Genomic DNA, 13,630 nt, shown 5'->3' with positions numbered 1-13,630 from the left:
TTTGCAGACATGGAATTCTGGCCCAAGTGGCTTCGTTCAGTTGTCTACTGGCTGTGGAGCAGGATCTAGACCCTGAACAGTGGCTGGTTAGTTTTACTTAACAGTCTGAATGTACGATCAAAACGGACATTGATTCCACATGTTTTCATCTCAAAAGCATCCCTTATTGGGCTTAGAGGTCTAAAGCTCACCAAAGCCCACCAGGGAGTACACACTCTTAGAGTTCAAGTCACTGCTTAAAGGACTTAAAAGTGAGCACTGACTAATCACATCACTCTGTCAAAATAATAGCATAACACATACACATGGATATAAAAACCAAAATACCAGTGGTTGGTAAGCATTGCTATTTAAAAGCAACTAGAAGAAAAGAGGAAAATAGCTCTTGACATTCTAAAGCAAAACCCAATCAACCGTGTTGAGCTGTCATATGAACAAGGCTGAGAATTGTAGACTCTTACGATCTCTTCAACTCATCTTCTTTTCTGTGATTATCCTGATCCTTAGGTGCGGGAATTGTGTTAGATGTATTGTGGTGCACTGGGACTGGCCACCATCTGATCTCTACATCATGGTTGGCTGTAGTTTTCTGCAATGGTCCCTGTGTGTTGCCAAGTTTCCTTGATGAGAGGTGAGAACTGCACTTATGTGTGGGTATGAGGATAAATATTTACCCTATAGTTGAGAATTACGCTGATTTAGTGAAGTGGTGGTTGTAGGTCCCCTCCAAGATCCATGGCTTTACTAGCCCTGGGTAGCTGGCTAGGTCTCCGGTACCAGGCGTGATTTCCCTCTTGATGAATGGGCCTTCAGTCCAATTAAATAGCTGTTGGTTACCATCCATGCTATCATTTTTATTGATTTTTCAAATTGCTGAATACTAGTCCATGATGTAACTGTACCACAGTTTGTATACACACACTCCTGGTGAGGTTCCTGGGTTATTCCACACTCCTAGTGTGTATCAGTTTATGACCATTACAGAGCCTATTGTAAACATTCTCAGACAAGTCTTTCTGTGAACATAGACCTGGGACATTAGATGTAATGTCACTCACTTTCCAGTAATGTCACTCATTTTCCAGTACAGTAGTTCTTCCATTAAACCAGGATCGTTGTATTGAGGCACACCCCTGAAGGTCTAGGCCCAAGCCCAGCTGTCATTCTGACACCAACTGGCACAGGGGAAGGATTGATTTGGACTGTGAGGCCTCAGAGATCAGGGTACCTATTCTGGGACCTAGAACTGACAGATCACAGGGGCAGCCCTAGTTTCAACAGTGGGGGAGGTACCATGAGCTATGCGACTCTAGAACCTGGGATGTTGAACACGGCAGTAGCCCTGGCTTTGTGGGACTAAGGTGCAACAGTCTGGACCTGAAGATACAGAAACAGCCCAAAGAATGACCTCATTTTCTAGAGAGGTAAGATGCCTCAGCACCTTGGAACATGAGGGGCTAGTCCAGTGCCAGGTAAGGCAGGGAGTTATGACTGTTTGGCCTGTATGAATGGATGTTATAAATAATAAGACTCCTTGGGGGAGTGGAGCCTCTGGAACTTTGAGAGAGAGAGTATTACATTAGGCATAGTGTGGTCATTCTTGTGGTCAAGAAGGTGCTTATATTCATATGGGCAGGAGGCTTGGGATCCCTGTGTGGCCAGGTGCTGGTTGAGCTGCAGCGCTAGAGGACCTCTGGAAGACTGCTGCTCTGTGTTGCCCGGGGGTGGGGTACCACCTCAGTCCAGCCCTAAGGGAATGGCGTACTACCTACCGCAATGGAAGACAGACAGTTCTGCAGGGGGTAGGGCACAGTAGTAGTTGGGTGCGCTTCCTTATCTTTTGCCCTACAGGGAGACCCCTTCCTGCTTTCAGGCCGACTCTGACAGGATGAGGGGTGGAAGCAGGGTTGGCTTTCCTTCCCTGTATGGCTGCCCTGACTTCTGTGTCCTGCAGGAGTGTGGCAGCTGCTGTTTTACAATTCTCCACTGTTCTTCAGTTATTGTAGTTGAAATGTAGTTCTTTATTCAGTGTTTGGATTTGGGGGGCAGTGGTAAGAATGGTAGTAATTTCTGACGACACCCTCAAAATTCATGCTCTGATGTCAATCCCGAAAGATGTTAGACAGTACAGAATGCTATAAACATTCAAAGCTGCAGTCCACCTAATGGGACCAGATGGCATCAGCAGCACCTGGGAACTCTTCACAAATGCAGCTTCTCAGACTCCTTACTGCAGAACTAGAAGATCTTGGGGTCAAGACGCCATTCCACTCTCTAACAGCTCTCCGGGGAGTTTTGGTACATGCTGGAATTTGAGAAACAGTATCTAACTAGTACAGCATTCCAAGTCCTTATATTGGAAATGTTTTTTAAAATCTGTTTCATGGACACACACACACACACACACACACACACACACATTCAATCATTTAAGTTTTCATTTCAATGCAATACACACACACACACACACACACACAAATATATATATATATATATATATGGCTTCTTTGTCTCATAGTCTTTTTGAGGTTTGTCCATGTTGTGTGTCTCCATTCTGTTCCTTTTTATTGATTTCAGTGTTCTATTATATAAATATGTCACAATTGGTTTATTTTTATTTTTTGGTTGATTGACTTTTGGGTTTTTCCATTTGGCTATAGTGAAAAATGGTACCATGGCTATTCATTTACACTTTTTTTTTTGAGACAGAATTTCTCTGTGTAGTTTTGGCTGTCCTGGAACTCGCTCTGTAGACCAGGCTGACCTTGAACTCAAAGATCCTCCTATCTCTGCCTCTCGAGTGCTGGGGTGAAAGGTATGTGCCACCATCACCTGGCTACACTTTTTCTTTTTTAAATACAGACTTGCTTTGCTTTTTAAAAATTTTCCCTTGGGTAAGTATATGGGAATACAACAATTGGCTCATATACTAGGTTCATTAGTTATCTGGTATTGCATAACAAATACCCAGAGGCTGAAAACAACCAAAATGTATTCTCTCACAGTTTTGTTAGGTCAGGAATCTTAGAATGACTCAGCCAGATAGTTCCAGCTTAGGGCCAGTCAAGGGGTCAGCAGTGAGCGTGCTCACTTCAGGGATCACCTACATTAGACTCTACTTCCTAACACTCTGGGCTTGCCTCCTGGCAAGGCATCTGGCTTTCCTCAGAAAAACAGGCTGAGAGAAGACGAAGTACCCAGGAAGGAAGCCACTGTCTTTAGAACCCAGTCTGGGAAATACTGGATCATGCTGGGTAGTCTGGCCTGCAGAGATGAGTTAGTAAATCCAAGCCACACTCAGCTGGAGAAGATGGTACAGGGTGAGAATGCTAGGAAGTAGAGCCCACGAGGGCTCTTTGCTTAGATTATAAGAAGCTATAGCGCTCTTTTGTAGAATCGTTACTATCTTTCACGCTCCCATCAAGAAGGAGAACTGACTTCACATCCTGGTGCTCATTTAATGTGGACGGACTTTTATGTGCCATGCCTTCTAACAGAGCTGTGGACTTCACGGTGGCTTTAAAGTCGCTGTGGACTGATGACTACGGTGTTTGAACATTTTTCCGTGTGCTCGTTAACCAGCTGTCCACATATCTTCCTTGGTAAAATGACTTCACATTATTCCCATGTTAAAGTCAAGCCATCTTCCCACTGCAGTTTTGGAATTCATTCTACATGTATGTTAGATATAAGTGCTTGATTGGAAATGAACATAAGAGATATTCTCCCACTCAGTGACATGACCTTTTGTTGTCTTAATAGTTCTATTTCAGAGAGCAGCAGTTTTTATTTTGATCAAATCCAATTTACCATTCTTACCTTTATAGTTCCTGGTCTTTGTTTACTTATTTTTTGAGATGATATCTTGCTACCACGTAGCCCAGGCTGGCCTTAGTGAACAATCTTCCTGCTTGCACCTCCTGGATGCTGACATTAGGGGCACAGTATGCTTGGCCAGTTCATCCTTTGCTCATTCATTGTTTCTTTGTTGATTTTATTTTTCCATTTATTTATTTCTGTGGGGGGCTGCGGGGGGAGCTATGTCCATGCCACGGTGCATATGTAGAAGTCTGAAGACGACTTGCAGAAGTTGGGTCTCTCCTCCTTCTACCATGTGGGTTCCTAAGGTGAATAGCAGGTCATCAGGCTTGGCAACTGAGCCATCTTGCTGACCCTCCTTGTGGATTGTCTAGCTGAACGATCTGCCCATTGTTGGAAGTGGGGGAAGGTTCCAAACTGTTGCTGCAGTAACCTTTCACTACACAGAGCCTTTCTGAAAAGTGAAAGAGGCATGGAGGCAAGATCTCGATCAAGTGCTTACTGCACAGACTGAAACTGCTGAGCCCATGTGAATGGGTGGGTGTGGCCGTGTGCCATTTAATGTTTACATTGGGAAGGCAGAGCCAGGCAGAGCCAAGCATAATTGATGAGTTCCAGAAGCAAACGGAGTTGGGCTTGAGGACTGTACTTACATGTATACACATGTGTGCATGCCTACTTTCACACATGTATACAAAAACACCAGAAGAGGGACAACATTATAAATTGCATAGGCAATAAAAGTAACAAATATGAACAAATATGCCATGAATTTGATGACCACGGTGGAATGGGCATCTCTTGAAGGATACGCTCTGACTCACATAGGGAGAAAGAATTTAAATGTGTCTCTGTTAAGGAAATTGTGCTGGTGGTTCATACACCCAAAATAGAAAGAAGCAATCCTAGATGACGTCCTGATGATTTCTACCAAACCCTGAGAAGGAAAAGATACCAATCCTCTGTAATAGAAGCAAAAGAAATGCTTCCTAATTTATTCTCTGAGATCCTTAGACTTATTACAAAAGCCAAGCACATTTCTAGATGGGGAAACTTCTGTCCTGCATCTCCCATGAACAGAGATGCAAAATCCCTCAATGTAAAAATGTGTAGTGATGCATAAAAAGAAATATACATTACAACCAGTGGAATTTATCTCAGTTACATCAGGCTGATTCACCAGTCTACAATGAATTGCCGTGATCTGTGACATCAATCGATTAATAGGAAAATCAATCAATAAATACATTTGACAAAAATTCAACATCCACCCATGAGAAAGACTTGACGAAAGCAGAGAGGATGTTTTTTAGCCTATAAAGACCCACCAGTTAGCACCTGTTTAAACAGTGAGAAAATAGGAAGCCTTTTGCTGATTCCAGGATTATGAAAAGATCCATTTTTACCTCTTTTCAACACAGTACTGGATGTGCTAGCTGATGCATTAAGAGGAGAAAGGAAAAAATTAAAATATACTAATTGAGAAGGAAGAGTTAATCCTTGCGCACAGAATGATTCTCTGTAGGTATTCCAAAAGAAACAACAAAATCTTCACCTAGTAAGCAATTACAGTGAGGTTACAGGACACAAGGTTAGTCTATAAAAGCCAGTCATCCTCCTATTTATGGCATCGAACAACTATGAATAGAATTGTAAAGGGAAAATATTAACATTAACTCCTCAAAATAAGAACTACATAGGCATAAGTAACAAAATGTACACAAGGTTGTATGATAAAACTCCAAAATCTGATGGAAAACCACCAAGAAGAACTAATAGAAAGATTCAGTTTGTTGAGATTTCATTTCTTCCCAACCCAGTCTACAGATTCACTGCAAACCGATTCCGAATCAGTTATTCTTATGGCATTGCTAAGCTAGTTCTGAAGTCTAATGGAGAGATAAGGAGCTCGGAAGAGCCAACACTCACTGAAGCAGGACAATGTTGGATTTACAACACCTAATTTCAAAACGTACTATTTGCGCATGTAATCAAGACGTCACAGCTTAGGTGATTAAATCCATAAATAGATCAGAGAAGAATAGATAATCCAGAAATGGATCAATGCACAGATAGTCAACTGACATTTGACGAAGGAGCATAAGTAATACAATACAGAGAAGACATGTTGTGGGGAAGGTGTGAAAGCCTGTAAGCCCAGCACTCAGGAGACCAAGGAAGTGCAGCCAGCCTGGGCTAGGGACAAAGCTCTGTTAGCCCAGTGAAGGTGAATGTGACAGGAATATGAATTTGAATATGACAAAGCACTGTTTCAACAAATGATGCTGGACTAGCTAGCCTTCCACGTGGAAGAAGAGAAAGAGGAGGAGGAGGAAGAAGGAAGAGAGAGAGAGGAGGAAGAAAGGAGGAGGGAAGAGGAAAGGAAGAAGGAAGACAGAAGGAAGAAAAACAAACCAGACACAAATCACAGGTCATATACATCCTTCACAAAAAATAACTAAACATGGGTCACATGCATAAAATACAAAATTAAGAAATTCTAGAAGATAACATTGAAAAAAACAGAAACGACCTTGACCTTGAACCTGGTGACAGTTTTTCAATACTGCAACAAAGATCTGGTGCGCAAAAGAAATATTGATAAACTGGATTCCTTTAAAATTAAAAATTTCCAGGAAATGGGCAAGAGAAGGAAATGATAAAGCACAGACTAGGAGACAATGTTTGCCACTGATGTATCTGATAAAGATCCAAAATGTAAAAAGAACTCTTAAAATTTAACATTAAGAGGGGCTGAGCAGTAGCTCAGTGGTTGAAAGAACTTACTGCTCTACCAGAGGACCCAAGTTCGATTCTCGGCACCCACATGGCAGCTCGCAATCACCTGTACCTCCATTTCTGGAGAATCCAAATCCCTCTTCTGACATCCACAGACACCAGGCATGCATGTGGCACACAGACATATATACAGACAAAAAACACTTATATACATAAAATGTAAGTTAACAGTAAAAAAGCAATCTAATTTCCCAAAAAGGATCCAAAGTTCTGAACAGATACATTGACAAAGATATGCAAGTGCAAAGCATATGGAAAAGCGCTCCATATCACCTGTCACCAGGGAGAACTAAAGAGGTATTACTGTAGACATCCAGAATGGCCAGGAATCCAAAACTGCTGAGAACACGCAGTGCTGAGGGAGATGTGCAGCAGCAGGGCCTCTGAGTGCTGCTGTGTGACAATGTACTCCAGCACTGGGGAGAGAGGGAGGTGGAGCAAAGGTTTGAAATTACCCTGGGTTGCAGAATGAGCCCAAAGTATGTTTTCTCCATAATTCAGTAATTGAACTAGATCAGTGTTTGACTACTGAAAGATTTTATCCTTGCTATTCACAATACAAAATACTGTTTGAATATTAAATCTTATAGATGTGTTACTAATGGAGAGGTCAAAATACTGCAGATAACTGTGTCCATCTTCATTCTTAGACCAGATGGAGCATCTTCATCCACTGTAGGCCAGAGGTGCTATGCTCCAAGTCTCAGCACTGGTTCTTTTTTTTTAAAAGATTTATTTATTATGTATACAGAAGAGGGTGCCAGATCTCATTACAGATGGTTGTAAGCCACCATGTGGGTGCTGGGAATTGAACTCACGACCTCTGGAAGAGTAGTCAGTACTCTTAACCTCTGAGCCATCTCTCCAGCCCCTCAGCACTGTTTCTATATATTCCCTCCCTTGGAGATTTATCCATTCACATGGACAAAATTATTAGTCTGTTTTTAATTGCAGTATTAACATTCTCAACTCTACTTTTGGACACTTGTATGTAAATTTTACGTCTGGCTGTTATTTTTCACTGACAATTTAAATTATCCATTCTTTACATTTCTACTTTGTACCAAATGATGAAGGATCTAAAAAATAAAACACTTTCTATTCTAAAGAGATACACAGTCTTAAGTAGAGAAACACAAAGAGTTGAGCAGCAGTACGTAGGTAGTCATACAAAGTGTGAGTGTTACAGCTCTGGAGGAAAGGGTATCCTGACTTGTCGGGAAGCCAGGCTGTACCTGGAGCAGCAATAGGACAGCTCAGCCCTGGAGGGAGAGGTATCCCGAAGCTCGGGTGCCATGGGGGATGGCCTCCCTGCAAGATGTAGCAATCCTGCTCCTTCCTAAAGAGAGTCATTACAACTGAGCTTTGCTGTGCCACCCCCAGCCCCCACAAGGAGGCTTCCCAGCAGAGCTCTGCTTCTTCACTTTGGCCTAAGATGTTGCTTCTTTCGCTTCACTTTTAAAGGGAAAGTCCCTGCAGAAATGTAGCAATCTCCTCCTCCTCCTAGGAAAAGTTGTTATTTTTTCTGCTCAGCCTTGCTCAGCCCGCCTAAAGGAAGATCTCCGCAAGGTTTTTTCTGCTCAGTTCCGGAAGGGACGTCTCAGCAAAGTTCTTTTCTGCACCATCTAGTGAAAATCTTTACCCAAGACTTTTTGAGAAAGAGATTTATTTGAGAAGGAGGAGTCCAGGAGAGTGGCTGCCTCTTCCAGGGTGGGAAAGGACAGCCCATAACTGAATAGGCAGAGGGGCTTTTATAGGGTTTCTTAGGGGCAGAGTTTCTCTGGGGAGAAAATTTTTTCTGCTCAGGAATTGGTTAGTTTTGTTGGTCAGGGGCAGAGATGGCTCTGATTTCAGGGCCAAACTGTGGTTTTGTTTGTTTGTTGTTTTTTTTTAAACTGGTCCTTTTTAGCCTTTTGGCTCTAATTTTAGGGCCAGGATGTATTTCTTTCACTGGCTCTGATTCTAGGAACAACGTGTGTTTCTTTGGCTCTGGTTTCAGGGTCAGGGTGTGTTAGGTTCTGGATTCAGGGCTAAGTGTTTCTTTCACTGGCTCAGGTCTCAGATCCAGGGTGGGTTTCTTTCACTGGCTCTGGTGGGTTTCTTTAGCTGGCTCCTTTTCCCTACACAAATCAGTTTATAATATACACTGTACATATATGAATTGTGCAAGGCGCTTTTGCTCACCGATGCAGGATTTTGTTATAAAAATATTGAAAGACTCTCAAGCTCCTGTCAGTTTATATATTAATAAAAATAAAATCTCCAAGAATACTTACATTTAATAGAAAGCAAAGATTGTGGGCTGGTGTGGTGTTCAATGAGAATGGCCCCTACGTTTACATGTTTGAATGCTTGGTCCCCAGTTAGTGGAACTGTTTAGGAAAAATAATTAGGTGTGGCCTTGTTGGAGGAGGTGTGTCACTAGGGGATGGGCCCATACCAGACTCAGGGTTTCTCTCTCTGCCTGTTACCTGTGGATCATGATGTAAAGCTCTCAGCTACTGCTCTAGCGCCATGCCTCTCTGCTCCCCACCACAATGGTCATGGACTAACCCTCTAAAACTGTAAACAAGTCCCCCAATTAAATGCTTTCTATTATAAGGTTGCCTTGGTCATGGTGTCTCTTTGCAGAAATAGAATTGTAACTGAGACAGTTGGGGAGATAAAAGAGTGTTTGCCACGTAAGCACAGGGACATGAGCTCTACCCCCAGAACTTACATTTCAAAGCACAAAAAGCCAGGGTGGGGGCACACACTGTCATCTCAATGCTGGGGGAACAGAGACAGGTGACTCCAAGGCTTGCTTAGCAGCCAGCCTAGCATAATCAACAAGCCCCATGCCAAGGAGAGACCCTGTCTCAAATAATAGGGTGGAGGGCAGCTGAGAAACAGCACCTGAGGTGAGCTGTGACCTCAATGCACATGTACACATAATAGAAATTATAAGTATTTCTTTATCTTCTGTAGTTATCATCTTATTGTGACTTTTTATATTTCTGTACTCATAACATTTACTATATGATTTTTCTTTCGGTCTTCCCTACTATTTTAAAATTATAGAATTAAAAAAAATTTCCTACCAATCAATGAAATATTTTTATTCTATAACTATCAGAAACAAAGGTAATATTGGGAAATGGTTTCCTGGTTCTGATGGGTTAATGAGGTATATTGGTTATGAGCTTGTCTCAACAAGGCATTAAAATAAACTAGGGGAACATGAAAATGATTAAACTTAAAACATCAGTAAGAAAAGGAAGTTAAAAGTTACCTATTAGCAGATAATGTGGTTTTTACCAGTATTGTGGAAAATGGAAAATAATGTTGGTACATCAAAACCAAAGCTCAGGATATGCTGCACAAGGGCTAGATTGATACCTTAGCATTCTCCAGTCACCAGAGAATTCAGTTTCGGTTTTATCTGGCAAGACCTGGCCAAAAGTAATAGGACTGAATGCATTTGGCGGATAGCAGTATATAAACCAGCATATAAATGAGCTGTGAAAACGGCCCCCATCCCTATAACCTCCTCTGAAGGGCAAGCTATGAGGAGGGCAGTCTGCTCAAGGAGAAAAACTGTTTTCCTAAAGAATGTAATGAAACTGGGATTTCCAATGTGATTATTTGCTCTAAATAAAGGGCCAGCCAAATTTCTATCAGATGGTAAATATTTTAAGATTTTTAAACCATATAAACTTAGTTCTTAATTCACATTGCTATAACAAAATAAAGGTGCCTTGGATATAGCTACATACTAGATGACGACATTCCAGTCAATACCACACCACATGCACAGGAATGGATGTGCTGTGTAGCCAAATGTACAGTAGGCTGTATCTTCTAGGGTCTCACAAGGACGAAGCCAATGACAGGTGCACTTCTCAGAAGGGATGCCTGTTAGTACGCAACACGTGGCACTGTTCCCCACAGCCCTGGAGACTGGACAATCCAGTGTCAAGGTGCAAGTGAGAGAGTCTGGTGAGGACCGCTCTGCGTCTGTGGTAGAGTCTTGTTTCCAAGTCCTCCAAAGAGGAGGAACGTGGTATCCGGGCATGAAGAAACAGAGGGTGACAGATTCAGATACTGTACGAAGCCTCTTTCAAACAAACAAAAACAAACCCCAAGTTTTTAGAAGTAAGTGTCTGTGTACACACATAGATACACATGCACACACAGGTATCTATGGAGACCAGGAGAGTGTAGCTTGAGTTTTCCTGCCTGGCCCACGGTCAGGGCAAATCTCTGTCACCCACCAGTCCCACAGCCACTTAGACCCGACCAAGTAAACACAGAGACTTATATTGCTTACAGACTGTATGGCCGTGGCAGGCTTCTTGCTAACTGTTCTTACAGCTTCAATTAATCCATTTCTATTAATCTATACCTTGCCACATGGCTCATGGCTTACCGGCATCTTCACATGATGTTTGTCATCATGGCAGCTGGCAGTGTCTCTCTGACTCAGCCTTCCACTTCCCAGCTTTATTCTCCTCCTTGTCCCGCCTACACTTCCTGCCTAGCCACTGGCCAATCAGTGATTTATTTATTGACCAATCAGCAACACACTTGATATACAGACCATCCCACAGCAGGAGAGGGCATTGGAACCACTGGAACTGGAGTTATAGATTGCTGTGCATTTTCCTACTGTGGGTGCTGGGAGCTGAACTCTGGCCCCCTGTCAGAAGAGCCATCTCTCCAGCCTAAATCTTCTTTTGTGACCTTGGTCCCATTCACGAGGGAGGGTTCCCTTTTGACTCAATCACCTTCTTAACATGGTATCATTGGAAATTAAGGTTCAACATGAATTTTTTTTTTCAAGACAGGGTTTCTCTGTGTAGTTTTGGTGGCTGTCCTGAATCTCGCTCTGTAGACCAGGCTGGCCTCGAACTTACAGAGATCCACCTGGCTCTGCCTCCTGGGTGCTGGGATTAAAGGCGTGTGCCACTGCCGCCTGGCTCCACATGAATTTTTAAGGGGATATAAGCATTCAAACTACAGCAGCTTGTGTGACATATTTCTGTGTGATTTTTAAGTGTTTGTAATCCTTAAAAGATCTTTAAACTGTCAGTATTTCTGCTAGGACTTATATGGCAGGCTGCTCCCCTCACATACTATATTCCCACAGTCATAGCCCTTGGTAGGCTAAGGCAGGAGAATTGCCACAAGTCTAAGGCCAGCTTAGTCTACATAGTTCCAGGCCAACTCCATCTAGGTGAGACCTTGTCTCAAGAAACAGACTCACTCCCAGACCCCACCCACATATGCATATCTACACGTTACATGTATGCTGTGGGATGTTCTGTATGGCAAATGTGTTGCTAATTAGTCAATAAATAAAACACTGATTGGCCATTGGCTAGGCAGGAAGTGTAGGCGGGACAAGGAGGAGAATAAAGCTGGGAAGTGGAAGGCTGAGTCAGAGAGAGACACTGCCAGCCGCCACGATGAGAAACAGCATGTGAAGATGCCAGTAAGCCACGAGCCATGTGGCAAGGTATAGATTTATGGAAATGGATTAATTGAAGCTGTAAGAACAGTTAGCAAGAAGCCTGCCACGGCCATACAGTTTGTAACCAATATAAGTCTCTGTGTTTACTTGGTCGGGTCTGAGGCTGTGGGACTGGCAGGTGAGAGAGATTTGTCCTGACTGTGGGCCAGGCAGGAAAACTCTAGCTACACATGTATGTACATGTATGAGGCTCATGGTCAAGCATCACACAAAGGCAATCTGGCCCGGGGTATGTAATGGGTTTGCATCTGCTGTAAGAGAAGGCTCCTCTCTCTGTGCCTTTTGATAGCTCGGCTGTCAGTGGGCTCCTGGCCAGCTTTCCCCGAAAACAAACTTGCCAGTCAAATGTTCTGCCCAGGTACAGGGAGCACAGAATGCTATTCCCAACAGGGCGTGAGGTCTGCTGGGAAGCAGATGTACTTTCACAATGTCGGCGGAATCTGCACCTCTTACCTGGAAGAGCCAACCAAGAACAAACAGGTCAGACATAGCAGCTGTCAAGGCTTCTCAAAGAGTCGAGGAAAAGCAACTTTGATTAGAGAAGATCCAGATAGCTAATACCAGTAGGTCCTGGAAATTATGAAATGAAGGGAACCAAATAGAACCTAGAAATGTTTTCTTTTCAAAAAGATTTTATTTTTAATTACAGGTATGTGTGGGTGTGTGCATGGAGCTGGAGTTACAGGTGGTTATGAGTGCTCAGTATGGATGCTGGGACTCGGACTCTGATCCTCTGGAAGAGCGGCCATCTCCAGTCCTAAAGATGGTTTTAACTGGTATATTGCTAGGAATTAGACAATTTATTGCACCCCTTAATTACAGCCACAGGAGTGATATGCCAATGAAGAGTTCTTTGTTGATATATCACTAAATCAAAGGCAAGGATAAAACAAGGTACAGGTGAAAAACGTTCAGAACTTTGTAAAAAAAAAAAAAAAAGTGAGTCATGGGACAAAATGTACATGTAAAGGAGATAAACCTAGAGTTCCCCAAATCTAAGTCACAGAGTGCTATGGTGGAGGGGAACAAGTTAACAAAACCCATAATGGATGGGTTTTTGAAATGAAAGAAACACAAGCCCTCAGTCAGGAAGGACCAAAGGCTACCTAGCACTATTTTCCCAAGTTTAGGTAACATTCTCATGAAATGTTGGAACCTTCAGCAGAAATAAAAGATCTCACATACTCACTGGAGAGGAGAAAACCGGTAACTTACAAGGTTTTAATGATTGAACAGGCACCAAGCTCTGGTCTACACTGCTGGACACTGAAAGATAACAGTACAGTGTCCAAACTGGGATTTTTCAATGTACATTAGTATGACCAGATAAACGCTACCATGTGTAAAGAGAAAAGAAAGATGTCATTCATCACATAGGAACTCAAAGTGTGTGCTGCATCTTGTTACAGGAAGTCAGGTTCCAGCAAAGGAGAGAGTGGACAAAATGGGAGACAGACCCTTTAGGGAACAGAATCAATCCAGAGAAGAGAAGCTTTGAAA

This window comes from Peromyscus eremicus, chromosome 7 (assembly GCF_949786415.1).
Source record: "Peromyscus eremicus chromosome 7, PerEre_H2_v1, whole genome shotgun sequence".
NCBI lineage: Eukaryota > Metazoa > Chordata > Mammalia > Rodentia > Cricetidae > Peromyscus > Peromyscus eremicus.
Note: the sequence above shows the minus strand (reverse complement) of the source record.